General features: G+C 37.5%; 1 long non-coding RNA gene across 2 annotated transcripts; it reads left to right on the forward strand.

The window, feature by feature from the left end:
• Nucleotides 1-7: 7 nt before the first annotated feature.
• Nucleotides 8-16,077, forward strand: LOC111922767 (uncharacterized). 2 transcript variants are annotated; one of them, XR_015285399.1, is made up of 4 exons: nt 18-123; nt 8,862-8,983; nt 10,301-10,358; nt 14,026-14,534. It is a non-coding gene; the product is annotated as an uncharacterized LOC111922767 (long non-coding RNA). The 2 variants fall into 2 exon arrangements; XR_002860715.2 differs by lacking the exon at nt 8,862-8,983 and having other exon boundaries at nt 8-123; nt 14,026-16,077.
• The last annotated feature ends 4,146 nt before the right edge of the window (nt 16,078-20,223 follow it).

The following is a 20,223-nucleotide window of genomic DNA, read 5'->3' on the forward strand; positions in this document are numbered from 1 at the left end:
TCACCACAGGGCTGTTTGGATCTCAGCCTTGGGTGTCTGATAGGAGTGATCTTTGCTGGGGATGTGGATTGGGCTTTGGCACCTGGTACAAAAAATGAATCAATCACTACTCCTGCCTTCCCGGTGAGTACTCTGTCAGTGTGCTATAGATTCCTACCTTCACTGTATCTCTCTGCTTCCTCTCAGAGTGAGCTTTCATGCACCCCTTCACTGGGGTATCTGAGGCAAGTTCCCACCCCAGCTTCATGAGAGTTTTGGGTCTGAATCCCTCCAAGTTGTTGTTGATTTTCACTGCTCCAGTATTGGTACTGTATTCTGTACAGGAGCGTGCCCAAGTGCTCTTTCTTTGTATCTTCCATGGACCATTCTTAATGAAAAACTGTGCCTGGGCTCACATTTAGCAGAGGCTTTTGTTTTTTAAGAGGGTTTTCTTTATAAAAAAAGGCACTTAAACACCAGAGAGCAGGACTGAAGATACCTTCCTACTTAACATTGTTATGTAAATTCTTTCTTACTCACTGGGTTGGATTTTTAAAATAATTTTATTTGAATCTACCTATTTTTTTCCCTTGAACTATGGAAGGAAGCATCAGTACTTTGTTCCCTGTTCCACTAGGAAGCAAAGCACCAAAGTCTGTCTGACCTGCCCATAGATACTGGGCATTTCCACCTCTGCTAGTGTGTTATAGAGAAACCAGTGTGCTGAGGTTTTTTATTATGAATAGAATTCAAATTAATGTCAGGCAACAAGGTGTTCATGAACTAACACATCAGGAAAGGCATTTGGTCAAGAGAGGTGATCCTGCCCCTCTACTCAGCCCTGGTGAAGCCACATCTGGAGTTCTGTGTTGAGTTCTGGGCTCCTCAGGGCAAGAGAGACATGGAGCTCCTGGAGCTGGTGCAGTGGAGGGCTACAGAGATGGTTCAGAGACTGGAGTGTCTGGTATGAGGAAAGGCGGAGGGAGCTGGGCCTGTTCAGCCTTAGGAAGAGAACTGAGAGGGACCTCATCAATCTCTGTCATATCTGAAGGGAGGGTGCCAAGAGGATGGAGCCAGGCTCTGCTCAGTGGTGCTGAGAAATGGGACAAGAGGCAATGGGCAGCAACTGAGGCACGGGAAGTTCCACTAGATCATGAGGAAGAACTTCTTTCATGTGCAGTGACCAGGCCCTGGAACAGGCTGTCCAGAGAGGCTGTGGAGTCTCCTCCCTCACTGGAGATGATTAAAAACCTTTTGGACACAGTCCTGGGCCATGTGCTCTTGGATGACTCTGCTTGAGCAAGGAGGTTGGACCAGACAACACACTGTGGTCCTTCCAACCTTACCCCTTCTGTGATTCTTTTTAATATAAATAATCTCTATCCCTATTTTTTTTTTTTTAAATACGTATGTCAGAGTATGAAAGGAGTTGTGGCAAATTATATTTTTTCTAAAAATATATCAATATTAAAAATCTTTGGTTTTGTTTTTGTACAGCTCACTAATTTAACTGGCTAGTTGCCTAGTGTTTTACATCATAATGTCTCCTGGGTAGGGGCCATGCCCACTTTTTGGTGTCTAGCACACTGGAAGTTTGTAGTTTATTTTTAGGTAGTAATTCTAGTAAAAGGAAAAATTAAGAAACATAACCAAGAAATAGGTGAAAAAGGCTACCAAGATGTCTGTGCTAAAAACACTTCCATTCATGACATCTTCCTGGAGCTCATTGTTTTTCTAGCACAACACTGAGAAAAATGAAAATAATTTATAACCACTTGTATTGTCTTGAAGCCCAGAATGTGACTTAGAAAAACAATTCGGGATCACAACGAAAATGGGTCATTACCGCAGAAGCTGAAGTAACACCAGATTTAATCCATCATCTATTTGTCTGCTAGTAAAATTGTGCCTTGCATGAATTTACTGCTCTGCCTTTCCAGTTCTGCAAGTTAATACATACAGAAAATTTCTTTTAAAAGATTTTAGAAATGCTGCGCTGGCATTAATCAGAGAGATTTTGTCCTATTGGAAAAAATAATAACCAGCACCATTTCAGGGGTGCTACACTCAAAAGCCTTACAATAGTATTGAAATGCTCTGAGGGTATAGGAAATGTCTGGAAGTTGTTCAATGCAGCCTGGACTTTTTTTTTTTTTTTCATTTGAAATGAAAGCTGAGCTGTTCAATCATGAATGAGAACAATAGTGGCTTTTAAAGGAATGTAGTTGGGAAGGTCAGCTTTTATTGGTAGTTTGTGCAAGGTCTGTGCTTCCAGAGTGCTGTCAGATACAAGTCTGGAATGACTGGGGAGTTGGAAACACTTTTTTTGTGTTACAAAAACTCAGATTTGGTCTTGTGGTGCACAGACCATGATAGTGGCACCAGCCCAGCAATAATGGAAGATGGATAGGAAAGAGAAGAGTCTTCTCTGGAAAAGGCATTGTGAAAATTGAATTTTAAAACAAAATGTGCAGGTTTCACTTGGCTGGGTGGAAAAGCCCATTGTTTCTCTGTTGTTACAATGAGGTTTTAATTAAAGGTAGGTTCTGGTTATAAGTATTACAACAAGTGCATCCGGATGGTACTTAGGTAAGTGACTAAAAGTATGACTTTCCTAAGATTTCAGAGGGAAAGTTTTGTATAGGATTTTATCTTGACAGATCTGAAGCTTTTGTGAAACCAAGATGTAAAAAGAAATACTTACCAATTCATTGACTGCGGCTGACCAAAAATTAAGTTAAATCTGTTCAATCATTTAATGTCTCTCCTAAAGGAAACTCAGAAATATGCATGAAGGTACAAATAGTTCCCAGAATAGGGAATCAAAAAGCACTAGGCAGGTCAAAGCACATTCAGATGTGCTGCAGTAATATCCTGAAGAAGGAAGCCTGGCAGGCAGAATTGTTATAATTTTATTATTATTTATATTACCATTGCCCCTGAGGAGACCCCATTGTGCTGCAGCTCCTCAGGCCCATCCCAGAGCTTTTGACCTGCTCTCCACCAACCTCTTTTCCAAAATCATGTTCTGCAAGAAGGATACTGCAGAAAATATGAAATACAAATTGGACATATTGTTACCAGACTCTTCCATGTCATTTGCCTTTTAAATAGAAATGACCACTATGATGAATACATAGTAAAAAGGTATAAAGTCACTATTGGCAAGTCAAACCTATTCAAAAGGGATTGTTTTTAAATAGAAGGAACGTTTAGGTGATCTGAGTACATTGAAAGGTATCGAGAATTTCCTGCCTCATCTTGGCATTTTTTTCTGGGACTTAACCTCCAAAGTCAGTAATCTATTCTTTCCGAGAAATCATGTTCTCCCAAAGCATCCTTTGATGTTATAGAGTTTTTCACCCAGTCAGTACAGAATGGTATTTATGAGGACATATTCCAGATATACTGCTGCATTTCCAACACATGTGTTTGTATTGAACAATCTTTCTTTTCTAACATGACAGCTTTATCTCAGAACAAGTTTCTGAAACTCCCCCTTACCTTGTAAATTCCTTAGATGCAGTTGTATGATGTTGAGTTTTATGTAAAGAACCAGACATACATTGCAGGATTTAAAAATTCCTTTTATCCTGTTGGGTTGAACACATTAAATAACTTGAAAAAATCAAAAGCAACCTGTCCTTTATCATAATATTTCTGGAATCTCAGCACATGCAGGAGTATACATGTCAGAGGTGAAAAAAAAAAATCTTTCTGTAGTTATACTACATTTGGTAAACAGAATAGTCTATGAAATCAATTTCTTAAGTTGGAAAATTCAATAAAATGAAATCCTTTTATTAATAATGTTTCTTTTCCTTACAGTACAGCTACAAATTCTGGCTAGACCCTACTCTGCTAAGTTTCATATAAAGCTAATCTCACCCTAGAAAGTCCACAGCCTACACTCATGCACAGATAAGAAAGTCACATAAAGGGGGCACATAAATATGGAAAAACCAATGGAGAAAACAAACAGGATACACAGAAGAGGCCAATTCTTCACAAGCATTAGCTTTAAATCCTTGCTTGTCATTATCTGTAATTGATAGACTCAATTACAGGGTAAAAGAAAGTAATAAATTTTCACATCATTATAGTTTAATTCCTGATGTTTGTCAGATGTTGGCTGAATGGAAGCCTTTAATGCTTAAAGGCTACAAAATCCTGATCAGGATTTTGGGGATGAGTTGTCCCAATATGAGGATTTGTATCATTGCCTTCTCTAGATTCTCTGCATCTGTGGTCCAGTTGCCAAGTGGGATTATTTAACTCATTCCATCCTTAAGCTGTGTGAGAGAAGCAAGCAGCCCAGGTGCCCTTGGCTTCAGCAGAGAGGGAAGGGCTTCTTACCTGGGTACTTGTGCAGTGTCCAGTGCTCTCTGATGGGATGAGGCTATGACCTCTTAGCATTCTGCTTGGCCTTGGTCCTCTGGGTCTGGAGATCTCTTGGAGATGTTGATTTACCTTCCTACAGAAGTCAGGCTCTTGGGAAATGATACATATCTGTATTCTTTTCCAGAGTAGAAATAAGGTACTTCCCTATATCTGAGAACTGACAAATGTACTTTTAATATACCAGTTATTAAATGAAAACTGCCTTTTCATTAAACAAACATTTTGCTCTTTATTGAGCACAGAAGCTGTAGACTTCTCAATAGTTTTGCTTGTTTTTACAGAAACCAAAGAGAAAATCTCTTTTCATTTGAAAAAATATAAATAAATTCAAACAGCCTGAGTTGCAGCCTCTGCCACTAAAGTTAGGAATGTTATATAATGCATTAAAAATGAAAACCTTTATCCAACAGAGATGAATATTTTATATGAACATTAAAATAGGTGTGGTTTTACTACATTCCACTGCTTTAATAATACAATAGACCCCCAAGCATAATGGAGTAGGGTAAGTCAGCATGATGCCTGCTTTATATTGCTGAAATAACTCCCAAGAATAGTAATGAATGTGATCTCAGTGGATGCACTATAAATCATATTCTAATCAATTTTCCTTTTTGAATGGCAGGCTGGCAGATGAGCATGGCTACATAAAGGGGAAACCTGGGGGAATGAAAGTACAACACAGTCTGTTGTTAGGATATTGTTGCTAGCAATAAGTTCTTGCCTGTTTTATATGAAGCCTTCCAGAAAGCAGTGTTTTAGCAGAAAGTACTGCTTCACCTTCTGATGTTCCTTCATTGAAGCTTGGGAAATTGGAAAGAGAAAAAGCAAGGCCTCCAAAAGAATAACAAAAGGAATGAGAACATTTACAATCTTCATAATCCAGCAATTTTCATACAGTTACCTTTGAGGATCAGTGCATTTGTTGATTTCTGAGAGCGTTCCCTAGGTAGTTTCTATAAGGCACCCAGGATCCCTGAACTGTCATTATGCAGTAATTCTCTCTTATTAATGGAAAGGGACTCTTAATTTTCTAATTGTCTTAGCTGCCCTATAAAAATCACTCTTCATGAGTTGTTAAAAATATTTTCACAAGAGTTGTTGATCTGCATTCCATGACCAAGTTCTCTGCTCTTGCAAATGTGCTGAACTTCACTGAAGACACTGAAGTGCTCCCAGTTAAACTTATTCAAACTAAGTTTGGTAGGGCTCAGGGTAGATGTTCATATAAATACAGGAACACTAGTGCTTTTCTCTGCAAAGCTGCATTGTACTTTAACATATCCTTACTATGTGTGTGGTTAGGGACCAACAGAACCTCTAGTGATACTGGATTAAATGAAATTGTTCTGATATTTTTATTCTTTGGAGGAAAAAGGTTTGTATTCCAGGTTAAGAAAGTGTGGCTAGACAGACTTAATGACAGTTTTGCCATTTGGTACTGCCTTTGTTTAAAATTGTAGAAAGTGATGCTCAGTGAACATAATACCTTGTTTTATGGGCTGTTTCTCAGGATGTTTATGTGCTGACTTTCTTCAGTAGAAAGAAGTTTCTTGAATTCAGATTATTATTACAAGAGACAGAAGTGGTTCTCTGATTCTGAAAATTTTAAACTGAGGGCTTTCTTTTCTCTCTAATTGTTTTTAAAGGGATCAATGTCTCAGAAAGTATGTGGAAGAAAAGATAAATTGTATGGATGTTGAAGTTTTTGTATAACTTATTGCTATGATTAGGGAAGTAGACCATAATAAAATGAGAACAGAATTTACTATATTTTTTTACCAGTTCAAGACCACCATAGCAGTGTGAGAAAACAGGTATAGTTTGGAGGTAGCACTTTGGAGAGAAAATAAATAGAAAGCTAAATTAAAGCATACAAGTTTCTCACTAATTCTTCACAGACATAATCTCAAAGCCCTGAAAGTCAAAGGAGAAGATAAGAGACAGAGCAATTCAAATGGTTGGCATTCATCCCAGGAACTGAGCTGCATATAATTGGATTTCATTAGTCTTCCTTTCCTAAAAATTGAGGATATAGAAACAAAGACTGTTCTTTTGTAATAACCTTTTATTGTACATTTTAGCAATCTAAAAGTTTTCTGTTACCATCTGTTTTAGGTAGAGCCATGTGAAGTGTCTTGTACATATCAGCTAAAATCTTTAAGACACCTTAAATCTTTTAAGGAGGTATTAGATTAAAAAGATATTTGGACAAAAAAAAAGTATTAAGAATGTAGAAACAAACTTTCTACAGCTTAACTTTGGTTTCCAAACAACTTGGTTTGCTGTTTGTGTTAGTGTTTGAACAAATAAATATTTTATTGCCAAATTTTGGTACTATCTTTTTTTAATATGGCATTATCTTCTCCTGACTAATATGTGGATTGTCTTTTGTGTTTTTTCCTGCATCCTGTCAATGCCTGACTACTGTACATTGTTTCTTGACAGACATGGTCAGTGCTGTGAAAGTAGAGGATGTACTGTCTCTTGAAAAGGTGTTTAAAAAGACCCTGGAACTTCTGGAAAAACTGAAGGCAGCTGGTTTTATCTTAAACTGGACACTATCATTATTCCCTGAAGACTTAGGCTCACTGATGTATTATCTGTCTGGAAAAGATATCACCATTGGTCTTTCTTTTTACAGTTTTGAATATTTTGATATTAAGTGGTTCACTAAATATGAAGAAATGGCAACACCCATTTTGGCAATTGCTCTAAGTTTTGCCAAGTGGGTTTGGTTTGCCAAGAGCCTTAAACCTATGGGAACCCCTATCTGTAGACACAGCTCATATAAGAAAATTATGTGCTCACATCAAACTCTCTTTTGAAAATAGGGAGAATTCTCACAGATCGTTTTTCTTAGTGAGCCTGGCCTGTTTCAACAGTGCTTTGTGTGAGTCTGCACTTCAAGGGAACTGTCTGGGAAGTAAGATAAGGATACTAAGACATAAACTGACAGCCCTATTACAGCACCAGTGATGTGGCCAAAGTCTTATTAGATGCATATTTCCATCACTTTTCCTCCACACCTTCTAAATGACCAAGATGGTGATTCTCTGTCACTGCCTTTCATGGGGTATTTTTAGAATTTCATAATCAGTTTTTTGACTTTTTTTCCTTTTTATTTGCCCTACAAAATCTTACTTCTTCTAATAAATTGTGGTAAGGAGACTTTTCATTTTTATTAAAAAGCATAATATAGAAATGGGACAAGTTTTTAAATCTAGAGATGCAAAAAGGTGATCTAAAATTAAGATATTAAAGTGATACTGTTGCCTTTTTACTTGGCTTAGATTTGAGGTTAAGATTTTTGGTTTCTCCTGTAGCAAACAATGACAACACAAACATCTAAAACACATCAAGGAGCTGAATGACTTAGACAGCTTTGCATTTAAAGAGGAATGTCTGGCAAGTCTTCCAGATGGATTTGACATCTACATGAAAAAAAGGATAAAACAAGAAAATCAGAAAAAAAATAAAAACACTCCAAGATATCTGGGGTCTGTATTTACATTTACAGCTCAGGCCCATTACTAAGACAAGGTGATGGCATGAACTGAATTCAAGGAAGAAATAGAAGATATTTGTTTTTAGGACCGTAAACGTGTTTCAGGTTTTACTGGTGTTGGGGGAAAGGAGTTAGGAATAAAGAAATAGAAGTAATAATTTTTTTTCTCTACAGTAAACTACAGAGACAACATTTTTATTTCTTTATTAAAAAAAAAAAGGAAAAAAACCTAAAAAGCCTCAGAGCAGAGAAGTTTCTTACAGGCAAAAGCAGTCCCTTTATTACATTTCTGAGTAGAAACTGCAGAGGTATAAACAGGAGAAATACAGAAACTCAGAAACTCTTCCAAGTCTTGCAAAATAAAGAAATAGATGAAAAAGAAAACATGAGAAGCCAGGAGTCACACCGTGTTTTCCAGTACTGTGTCAGCCTCAGGACCACACCCAAACCTGTTGAATTGTTCAATAAACAGCCTTTGAAGTGCCGATTGCTGTAGAACCCCACCTGTACCCAACAGGGTCACCTTCCCGGTTCAAACTCTATCCACTGTGCATGTAAGGCAATTACAGTAAACTTCTAATGAGCAGCATGAATTTACAGTCTCTTCCTTCTGTTTTAATCATGTGTTGGCTGGCTGATTTATTTTCCAATCCAGTTTCAGGTTTGGATTCAGTGTCTGGACTGAGGAATGCTGCAGCAGCAGCAGTTGTTCATTATGTTTTCTTTCTCGTTCCTCCCTTTTATTTGTGATCAGCCTTATCCCTTTCTCTCACTGATGAAGCCCCAAGTTCAGGGTTAATTGTTTCAAAGCAACAAATATATCACTTAACTCAAAACACACACACAAACACATCCTGCTTTATTTATGAACTTTTTTGGTTGTTTTTATTTTCTGTTTCAGGACCCTTAAGTTAATTTTGCCTCAGAATGTACAAGTGAATTATAATTAATTGCTTTATTATTTTTTACTCAGTGTCTTTCTAGAACAAAGTAAAGTGAATTTGCTTCTTACCAACTACAGTTCTCTCAAAAGCCTGCTACGTGGTGATGTTTTGGAGCAGGGGGACCCAGTAGAGGTCTGCCCTGCTGGCAGAGGTATGACAGCTCAGTATTTTGTAAGATGATCTTTTGCATAAAATCTCAGGCTGTTCCAGCTGGCTTTTTTGACTGTGTCCATATGGGAAGGGGAAGGAGCAGGTCTGAGAACAGGCCATTTCCAATTTTTGTGTGTGCTACTGCCGAGCATTTGGCCATCCCTGCATCTCAGCTCCCCTTCTGCTTTTGTTTGCCCATGGTTATTTCAGATCACTCCCATGCCCCTGCATGCCACATGGACAACATGGTGAGGTTTTGGAGCACTGGAGTAGGTCCTGAGGGATGCTAAGCAGATAAGATATAAGGTAATGGTAAAGTAGGAGCTGCTGGAGGAAGCGGACTGATCTCAGTATCACCCAGAGCTCTCTCCAGAACTGCCCATTATTCTTTCCTGATACATCTGGCTGCATGCTAAATTTATTTGAGACTGGCTTCTGCAAGAGGGACAAAGCACATTTTTATGGTAGTCTGTTGGTAGGAGAACCTGGGTTAAATTTAACAAAAGCCCTGCAAGCAGACCCTAGAACTCCAGTTCTCTACAGATGAGGTTTCTGTCAAGAGAAGCCAGAGTCACACAATGCAGAAGCTCAGGATTTAGGTTAGATTGGGCCTAGAAAGCACTTGGGTGAGATTTAACCTAGAAGAAAGCTTAGACAGTTGTGTCACTTCTTCAGAACTGGCTTCTGTTCTCAAACATCTTCTGTGTTGTTGTAGGACCTTTTGACATATTTGGCACGTTAGACCTTAGCAGATTGTGCAATAATAAATTGATTTAACAGGAATTATGAGATTACCTTTGAAAGAAGTAAATGCTAAATAGTTATATTTTTTATAGTAAATATTTCATAAATATTTTGTGGTGTTTTTGAGAAGAAAAAAGTGATCTTCATTGTTCTCCTTTCATCCTCCCACAGAGTGACAGAAAGAAATTGTTATAACTCTGTGGAGGTGTTGTATGGCAGCAGTTGTGGAATATCAATGTACAAGGCTCATAAAATCATTTGCAGCTTTCAGACTCTAATCTCATGAGAGGTTTTGTTTTCACTTTTGATTTTTAAGAAACTGCACACTTCTAAGAGCTGAGAGAGAGAATGAGAAATGACTCCTAAAGGCCAGAAACTTTTTTTGAGAAGAAATTAACGTATTTTTTCTGTTTTATCAATACTAATACTCAAAATATAATATGTAAAAGAAATATATAGTTAGTTTGTTTGCATGAAAATGAAGACATTTTAAAAGGGTTAAGACATAGATATATTTTGAGCAGTGAAGCCCTGTATAAGTCTTATATAGAAACAGATGTGTTTTTTCTTTCAGCATATATGAACCCCCAACTGTATGCATTTGTTATGGCAGAGGAAGATGTTGATTTATGGTAATTTTTTATACATATAAAAATTATATATAACTACATATGCATGCATAATATATACCTGTCTAAAAATGTAGTATAAGTCCCTTCTTCCCAAATTGGATTTTTCTGTACTTAAATTAAGCAATGATGAATCAGAGTTTCTCCTTAAGGTAAATTCTGAATTTCCAATTTCATTCTAAGGACACTGAATTTGAATTTTCATCCGCACAACCCTCCCAGGCCAACACTGGTAACTGCAAAATCATTTTCCATGAAATGTAATTTTTGAGGCTTGACTGTTTATATGAAGTGAGATTTTAAGTTGGGAAGTATGGCAATGCACAGGCATCTTTTGCCATTGAGGTTGCTTGTCTGTGGCAGCAGTCACCGTGATCTTGGCCAGCACAAGGCTTTCAGAACGGGTGAAGCTGCTGGTGTGTAGCAGCAGTTCATGTTATTGCTGCAGTAATTATGAAGGTGATATGCCCAGCAAAGAACTTGCTGCAAGGGATTTTCCTTGCACTCCAACTTGTGACCAAGTTTTTTTTTAACAACAAATAGTTAAATTAACAAAAGTTAATAGAGAGGTATTTCAAATAGGCATGGTGCACTGATGGTCATTTAATTCCATATTAATGCCCACCTGGAATAGCCATTGCCTGACTCAGCAGGAAGTTCACTGTGCTCTCATCATGATTCAGTGGTGTCTGACACTTTCTGCTTGTTCATTTTAAGTCACAGTACCATCAGGTGAAAAGCAGGGAAGAAAAACAGGCTTTGTGCATTTATTTACCAGTAGTGCTATAGAAAACCTCAAAGCATTGTCACAACCCAAAATTCCTCCTCTAGAGTAGATATAAGCCATCAAAAATTTGTTGTATATGTTTAAGTTATATTTATCTTTCCCCCACCCTGTTTTTAAACAATTGAGTTTGAATTTTTAAGAGGTTTGATAAGAAATAATAGCAAATGGCAGGCTGTGGAAGTTACAAAGCCTGGCCATGCATTTGCCCTCAGAAACTGGGTAAATTCGTCAAGACCCAAAGGTTTTTTGGTAAATACTTCTAAATTTTATATTTAAAATAATAAGAGGGGAAGCTAGATTTTCATATAAGTCTTCAGTGTTTTAGTATTTCTGTGCCTGTGTTACTGGACACTTAAATTTGGACATTTACAAATACAAAATTCATGTATAAGCAGACACACCCAGACACTTCAGACCAAGATTTTTTTTCTGAGCAAGCTTACTAAAAATGATTGATTTTCCACTTAAGGATGCCAGAAAACATTTTCCACATTTCCTAAATAGTGTAAGAGACCAGTTTTGAGTTACATAGTTCAGCATGCACTAGAAACCTAGTTTAACAGTAAATTTCTGCATCTGAGCTTTTCCCGACTGTCGATTGCAATCTTTTATTTGGAAGATACAATGTTATAATGCAATAAGTGGTTTCAATTTCATTCAAGGTGTGTCTAAAATCTGCTTTTTTTGTGTTCCTTAAAAAAGTTTGGAGACCCTCCCTGGGTCTGTTTTTGTAAATAATTGAAGGTGGCTACACCAGGGCTCTGGCACCGGTACTTTTTTAAATTACAAGTTACATAATTTAAGTTACATAATTTACTGACTTTCCTCCTAATGTGGTACAGGGTGACACAATGTGTGTGTTCACTTGGTACAAGGGTTAGTGAATATATGAATGAATCTCAAACACGTGTATATCCAGAAAAGGCTTATATTTCATAATAGTTGGAGAGTTTCTCTGTTGAAACAGACAATTGATGATCATTGCAGTGCTCAGGGCTTTGGAGTCTGAAAGTGAGTTTCCTTGGGAAGATGTATTCATGAAGAAATCGATAGCCAATACAGACATATGCTAAAGCTGATTAATATACAAAGAGAATTGATTGTATATATACACAAAACAAATCTCAGGTAGGAAGAAAGTTCATCTCACAAGTGATGTAACTTGAGAGTTCTCAAGTTCCTTAAAAAAAATATTAAAAAATCAAGAAATGTTCACCCATTTCTGCAAGTGGGTGGTGTGAGAGTGGGGGATGTCAGCAGAGACATGGCAGCAGATAGCATCCTGTGCGTGGGGCTCTGCAGGTGACCAAACCCCCCAAACAGCAGCAAACACAGCAGCTGCCAGGCAGGACGTGGCCATGGCCACCCCTGGGCTTCCAGAGATAGGGTACCCATGCCTCAAAGTAAAAAGCTCCAAGAGACATGAATCTACTGTGAAAGATGGAGCTCTCACACACCTCCCAGGGGCTGATTTACACCACCTTGGCAGGGGCTGATAAAGTTCCAAGGTGCCACAAACAAGTCGCCACTTGTTTTATCTCTTGTTTCTAAAGGTAAAACTTCAGTTTCTCAGCACTGTAGATCCCAGTTCAGCAATCCCAGTCAATCAAGCTCTCCAATCCCTTAAGGGGATCCAAATCTACAAGGGCCCTGATGAGTTAAAGTCTTGCTTTAGAGGTCACACAGACGGGTTTTTTATATTAAAATGTCAGATCATGTGGTTTATTTATAGTGGGAAAATATGTGAATTGTTGACCTTCTTTGTTAGATTTTTAAATTTCCTGTTTTCGGTGTATAGGGATATAGCAAGGTCAAAAATACTTTAGGAGAGATATGTGGAAAAGGAAGGTAACACTACATAACAGAAGGGTCTTTTCTAAAAAGAAAAACTTGGAGGAGTGCTTGGCACAAAATGAATAGGACAGGACTCCATACATAGAAGACCCAACAATTAGGACTGAGAGTAAAGAAAAGAAGGAATACAGAAAGCTCTGCCTGTCTCAGTATGAAGGACCCAAAAGGTTTAGAGTATGAACCCAGATCTGGGATGTCTGCAGACCACAATGACATGAAAACTGGAAGGGGAAATTCCTGAGGGTCAGCATGCAACTTTCTGGATTTATTCTGTCTGTGTTCTAGGATTTATATGCCACTGTCATTAGCAGCTGTCTCCTGATAACAACAGCTTTCAGAAATATATGGCACAGTCAATTCCCGGTAGATCAGAGCTCAGTAAAATGGCAGTAAATGATTTGCCATGCAGCATGCACTGGGAGTGACATTCCATTAGTGTCTCTGCAGATGAGAGTTTCCCTGTAGAAACATTTCATTTCCCAGTTTATTGTATCACAATTATTCATTATATGTTAAATGCCATGGAAATGATTCTACTGTGAAATTAAAGCTATAGTTATTTCTGTGCTACAGCTCTGAAATTGAGGTAATGTTTATTTGAACTAGCAAGATAACCAAATATGATTTTATCTGCTAAATATTCAGTAAGAAAGCTTTTTGAGAATACCACAGCATATACAAGCCAGATTTATATAGCACCAATTATGAAGCCACCAGTTTTTTAGAAAAATTACGAATTTTCTGAATATATGAAATGCTTACTTATAAAGCACTGTAACAGTCAGTCCAGGACATATCACATTATTTTCAAAGCATTAATTGGTCTTCATCAGGCTGCAGGAAGCAATAAAGAATGTCTTTTAAAGCCTGGGAAGAATTTTCACATTGTTATTTGAAGATAATAGTGTTCACAAGAAGATCCATTTTGAACACAAATGTTCCCACAGCTCAGCCAACTCAATTTGTTTCACTGTTTTAGTGTCCAATATTATAATGATCATACAGTTATGTTCTTTATTATCTTCTTAGGCACCTCTCAAGAATTTTTAACTAAGAAGTACTTGTCAGTCATCATAAAACAAGCAACCAACCAAAGCAGAAGAGATCCTGTAATGTAATCTGCAAGATCTGTTGTTACAGACCTGTAATCTGTTCTTCTTATGAGCATCTCTGACACGTGAAGAATACAGCATTAGTGGATGAGAGGAAATGAAGGTGGCTTTCTGCAGAGCAATGTTAACTCTAGACCAAAGCACGTTCTCATGCTTGCTGTGTGACACTCTTCTGCTTCTCAACACCATAGCATGGGTGACTCTGGGGCTGCCTCAAACCAGAGGTGTAAAAATCCTTAAAATGCATCATATCGAAGGATTTAAGGCTTCCCCAAGATTTATGCACTTCTAGGAGATGAGACAAAACCAAAAATTTTGAGAATTTATGCTTTGGACGTGGAAACACCAGAGTTTTTTTTCTATCCATATATTTCTATGTATTCTCTACACTGCAATAAACTCAGACGAAGAAGTATCAGAAATCTATTTGCAGGGAAGATGTTTAGAGCTAAAACCTTTTGAAAATGAACCTAATATGCTTTTGCAAGGATGTTTGAATGAAGGAATTGGATTCAAGCTCCTCTTTAATTTGAATGCATCTTAATATACATACATACATACATACATACATATATATCTATATATCTATCTATATATATAGATATATTTATGGCATTCTTTCCAGAAGATAAAAAGCATCGGGCACTTGCATGCAGTTGCAGATAAAAAAAGCTAATAACTATGTCATTTGCACTAACATAATATGTTTGAAATAAGTCATCCCAACAAGTATGTTTTAAAACATGACAGCTGTCACATTTTGGTCTGAAGGTAGGGGCCACTAGGGGCCACCATACACCTCAGAAAAATTGGATTTTTTTCCCAGGGGAAAATCTTAACACATATTCCACTTGTACATAACTGACTTTACATTTCTCATTAAATTTATTTGAAAAATTTACTTTTTTACTTTTTTTACTAATTTGAAAAATTTTGCTAAAATTTGCAAAAAAATGTTTTTTATAAAGGCGATTAGGTTATTTTTTTTCCCTTTCTATCTCATTCATTTCCATTGGCAGAGCTGTATAGATTTGCATGACAAAATACAGAAGGCTGGGAAGCACTAAGTGATGAACTAACTCCATGAAAGGTGCTTGCTCTGTGAATTACTTCTGGATAAAATGAACTGTGTTCAGTGTTAGTTTTTAAAGTTATGAAAATAGCAAAGCAGTCTGCTTTGTGTTTTCAAATAGGTATATTTTGAGAGAAAGCCATATGATTTTAGCAGGGAATCATTTATGCTGAAGGTGTAATTGAAGTTGCAAGGCATTGCAAATACTTTCATTGGAGCTGGATCTTCACTTGAGGTCCTTATCAAGTAAATACTTATTTTCAAGTCAAATGTCTTGTTCTATCACTCTGCTGCCTACTTATAATAGATACAATTTCTTCAAGAATCACAGCAAAAATAAGACTTAAAAAGTTATCTTGTTTCTTTGGCAGAAGCTGCATATACATAATTCCCACCTCCACCCCTTCTCTTTACCCACACAATAATCCCAGTTGAATAGTAATTGACAATACAGAGCATCCTGTAAGATTGAGTCATCTGCTAGTGTTAAAAACAGCAGATCCCTGAAATCCTGAGTGGGAAAGATTTGTTTTAACCAGCAGATCATTTAGCATTATTATATCTACATATCTGTATATATAAACACAGTTGCATACTTGGGCAGATATTCAGTCCTCATGTGTATTGACATTATGATTCCATTGGACCCAGAAAAGCTATCTGTATGGATTAAGATTTCTGAGTACCTTTACATTTCCTTATGGGTTTCATGTGAGAAATTATAGCAAATTTCTAATATAAGCTACTAAAATTCAGACACCAGATAAAATCTTTTTCCCCTTTCCTTTTCCTTTAGGGATATCCTGCACAGATTTTCCATTCTCAGAATTCTTAAACTTTGAGCAAGATCTTATCCACAGTGGAAGTTTTAAAAATGCCAGTTTATATCCATTAATATTTCTCAGGTAAGTTCATGTGGCATTCACTGAAGTCATAATGAGACTCCTATTAAAATGAGGATGAATCTTGCATTTTTTAATTTATTTTTTTTCTATTAAAAAAATAGCTTTTTAACTGAAAGCTACCTTTCTTTGGTTATTTCTTGATCTCTATGTTCAACTAACTGCTTTGCTGAACAGAACAGCCTTCGGTGCCTTTGCCTTTCTGGAGAATCCTGGAGACAAAGAGTTTACTTAGGGCCCTAAATATGGTGTTATGCTATGATTCATACTTGCAGAGCATATCAGTTTTCAACTGCTACTCCTTTGACAGTGTGAGATGGTCAAAGAGGGTAGTGAATTTTCCTTAATATTTATTGTGTTTCTCCTGATTTAAGAAAAATTTAATGCATGAAATTAATGACAATTCTAAACTTGTACTGAAGCTTTTAGTCACTAAGGCTTTGTTAAGTCACTGATGACCTCTACAATGCAGCATCCTCACATTCATGATCTGTGCTCTCACAAGTAAAACTGAAGGAATCAAATACAGTGAAAACAGACTACCCCTAAAAAGAGTGGGTGATTCATGAGAGGGACAGAGATCAATTACTGTTTCTGCATGTTCTTTATTGTCTCAAAAGTTAGAACCTCAGTGTAAGATCACAGCCTAAGTGTAAGAAGTATTAAACTGTTGCCAAGAGTGCTACCCAAGGAGAGTTACAGACTGGTGAATTCTGGCATAAGACACTGCTCAAGACATAAATCATAAGTGGGGCTAGCAAATGCATCTATTACAGTGTAAATGCTGTTTTTCAGTAGGATAGTACACTTAACAGAAATGGTGCCTTGGAGTTTCAAAGGATCCTCTGGATATTAACCATCAAGTTCTTGAAAGTTCTCAGCAGGATTTGAGGACTGTACTCCCTTAAGAACCAAATGTTACTTGACTATTGGAAAGGGTATATATGTGAGGGAATAGCTGTGGGAAAAGAAAGTAACAGAAATATTACTCACTAATTTTCCAATGCCACCTTCTCTTTATTCTCAAATTTCTGCAGCCTTTGTTTTTGAGACCTTTCCTCCAGATATAATTTTTCAGTGAATTTTTAGTTTTTCTTTACATGAATCTATAACCTCTGCTATTTAGCAGAACTTTATTATTCTTTTTCTACCCCCTGTTTCCCAGAAGCTGCTCAACTTATTTACTTCCCTGTTGCACTCTTTTTTCCCAGACTGACCCCTTAGCTTACCTGTCTGTGTACAGCATTATGTGTTTCTACCACTTTTTCTGATTCCAACAACTTGCACAGGTTTGCTGTAAGGATCAGTGAAAAATTTTGCATCTTTTCCCCTATTAAATAACTCCTCAGTTCAGTGTTTCACTGCACACCAACTTCCCCCATCCTCTCTCTGCTGTTCCTGAAGGGTGAGATGACCCTCTGACCCGCATGCAGCAAGCTGGAACTCCCATTTACGCAATCCTAGCAAAACATTCCTCTTTCGTGTTTCCCAGAGGAAGTGAATGAGTTGTAATAATGAAGGGAAGGGAGAAGCTGCCAGTTGTTTCCACCTCTGGATATTTTGTTTGGAAGGAGGGGGGTGTTACTGTATTATTAGGAAAGGATGCTGTGCTATTCTGAGATGTCAAAACAGGAGGAGGGTAAAAAATGTAATTTTTTATTTCCGTATGTTCAGATATGAGAGACGCTCTGTCTCATTAGTCCTCTGGACTCAGAAGCTGGTTATCAAAATCCACACTCTTTCAGGGATTTAAGTTTGTGCTTTGGACTGGAAAAAAACTCACACTGACCTTCACTTGTGGCCATATCTCAAACATGTCTGCAGCATCTTTGTATTTTTCCATTGATGAGCGCAGGGACCCAAAAATCAGCTGCTAAGGTTCTTTCTAGGCCCATGTGAGTAGACACTGACAGTGCTCACAGCAGGAGAAAGTGGAGCAAGGCTGTGTGTGGTACAGGTAGGGGCTAACAAGATATCCTACTGTTAGATGCAGTTTTTTCTCTGCTGTGTTCACATATTCTCTTTGCATCACTTCTCAATTTTAGATGGTGATGAGGCCCTGCACAGTAACAGTTTTGCTTCACATATTGTAGAGCAGATGAATCTGAGATGTAGATCAGCTCCTTCCTTCCCTCTGGTGAGGTAAAAAGTTCAACATTTTTCTCCTTTTTTCCATTCATCCCTGCATAGATCAAAATTTGATTTATCAGTTACCTACCATTGCAGGCAGCCTTCGGGCCAGGTTTATTCAATTGCTGTCAGAGCAGCATGTATTACCTCACCTCCCCCACAGCAAAGAGAGCAGCATCCAGCCCCGGCTGCTGCAGGCAGCTGGGACCCATCAGGTACCACTGCCATGGCCCAGCAGCCCGTAACAGGACCTCTCCCTGGGGGAAAAGGTACTGTGGTGTTACTTGATTCGGGAGGCCAGCATTGCTTTGGCTCTTTCTGCATTGAAAATAAATAATAATATTATATATATATATATATATGTATATATATTTATAAATAATGGTACTACTTCAAATGTTTGCAGGTCTCTTAGAAAGAAGCTATCAGATAGAAAAAGAAAAAAGATTAAATATCCTAATGTAAAAGGCATGAAGGTAAGACAGTGAAAGAAAGTAACAAAGTAAATTTCTTTTCCTTTTCCCCTTTTTCAATATTCCCCTTTCCCTTTCTTTTCCCTTCTTTTTTCTTTTCCTTTCTTTTCTTTTTACTCCCCTCCCCTCCTTCCCTTCTCCCTATCTGCTCATCTGCAGGTTTTTTCTTGATTTAAAATTCTTTTCTAGAAAAAGCCACCTGCTTTTCACCTGCATGTGACCAGCAGAGGTTATTGTCATTGTGGCTGTGATGATTGCTTACAGCATCTGCTCTATGCTGATATGTTAGCTCATGTCAGAAAGAACCACTAAAATATGTATTTAGATAGCGCTGACTAAATAAAAACACAAAGGACAGAAAGAAAAAAATGACACACCAAAAAATACTAAATTTGCTCATCCCATCTTAGCTCTTGGCATCTGAAATTGAAAATAAAGTTTGGAGCTTTGAAGAGCGCTGAAGTAATGAAATTCTGCTGTAGAACACCATGCTCATAACAAGCTGTTAAAATGGCACGATCCTGTTATTAGCTGGGGAGTGAACTGTAATTCCTACACATTAAAGTTGGCAGACAGGATTAATTATGTCAAGCTATGTACATTCATCAGTGCCGAAGGATTACATATATTTATATCAGACTGTTTGTATCAGGTTAGTTTTAATATTACACCATGACATGAAACTTTCCTCCTCAATTAAGTTTGGTTGTTGAGCTAAACAGATTAGAGATTAAATAAAAAGGTGTTCCCAATTCTTGTTAGATCTGGAGATATTTTTTCACTAATAAATTTCACATGCTGTATGTTGTATCTAATCAGTGTTTATTTTCTCTGGGTTATGGTACATTTTCTATTAGTGGATTGAACAGCACCAGTTATTAGCATTATGCAGGGGATGGGCAGTTGTATGATTTAAGGATTGCAATATGAATGCAAAAGACTCAAATAGGACCATGGTCCCTCTTAAACAGTCTGGCAGCAGAAAAATACAGGTAGTGCCTGGGGAAAGAACTCGACCCTGAGACACTTCAGTCAGTCCATGTATAAAAAATATCATACATGTGTATAACTGGCAAGGACTGCAGTAATTTTAGACTTGTTGCCTTTGTTCTGACAACTCCATGGTTATGAACTTAACATGTGGTATGCTCTTCGTGAAACAATTCTGCCATTGTCAGACTTCTTTGCACAGACAATGAACAAATTTATTGGACTATGCCCACTGAGCATGAAAATTCAGTCTCTAGGGATTGCTTTTTGTTTGCCAGAACCTGATCTGTTTCCAGGACATTTGAGGACTTTTCACAACTGGAAAATATCTAATTGTGGGTATGGGATAAGCAGGGGGAGGAAAAAAATCCCAAACCTATAACTGTTAAAATTTCCACTAATAAGATTGAAAGCTGGGAGTAAATGTGTCTGGGGTGGCAAAAAGTGTTTCACAGAATATAGCATATCCAGAATTACCTGGTTTTTTTTTAACATGTAGCAGATTTCTGGCACATAGATGACAAGATCCCTTGGTATGCATAGCAATG

Source organism: Cyanistes caeruleus, chromosome 3 (genome assembly GCF_971803275.1).
Source record: "Cyanistes caeruleus chromosome 3, bCyaCae1.hap1.1, whole genome shotgun sequence".
In the NCBI taxonomy this organism is placed as follows: domain Eukaryota; kingdom Metazoa; phylum Chordata; class Aves; order Passeriformes; family Paridae; genus Cyanistes; species Cyanistes caeruleus.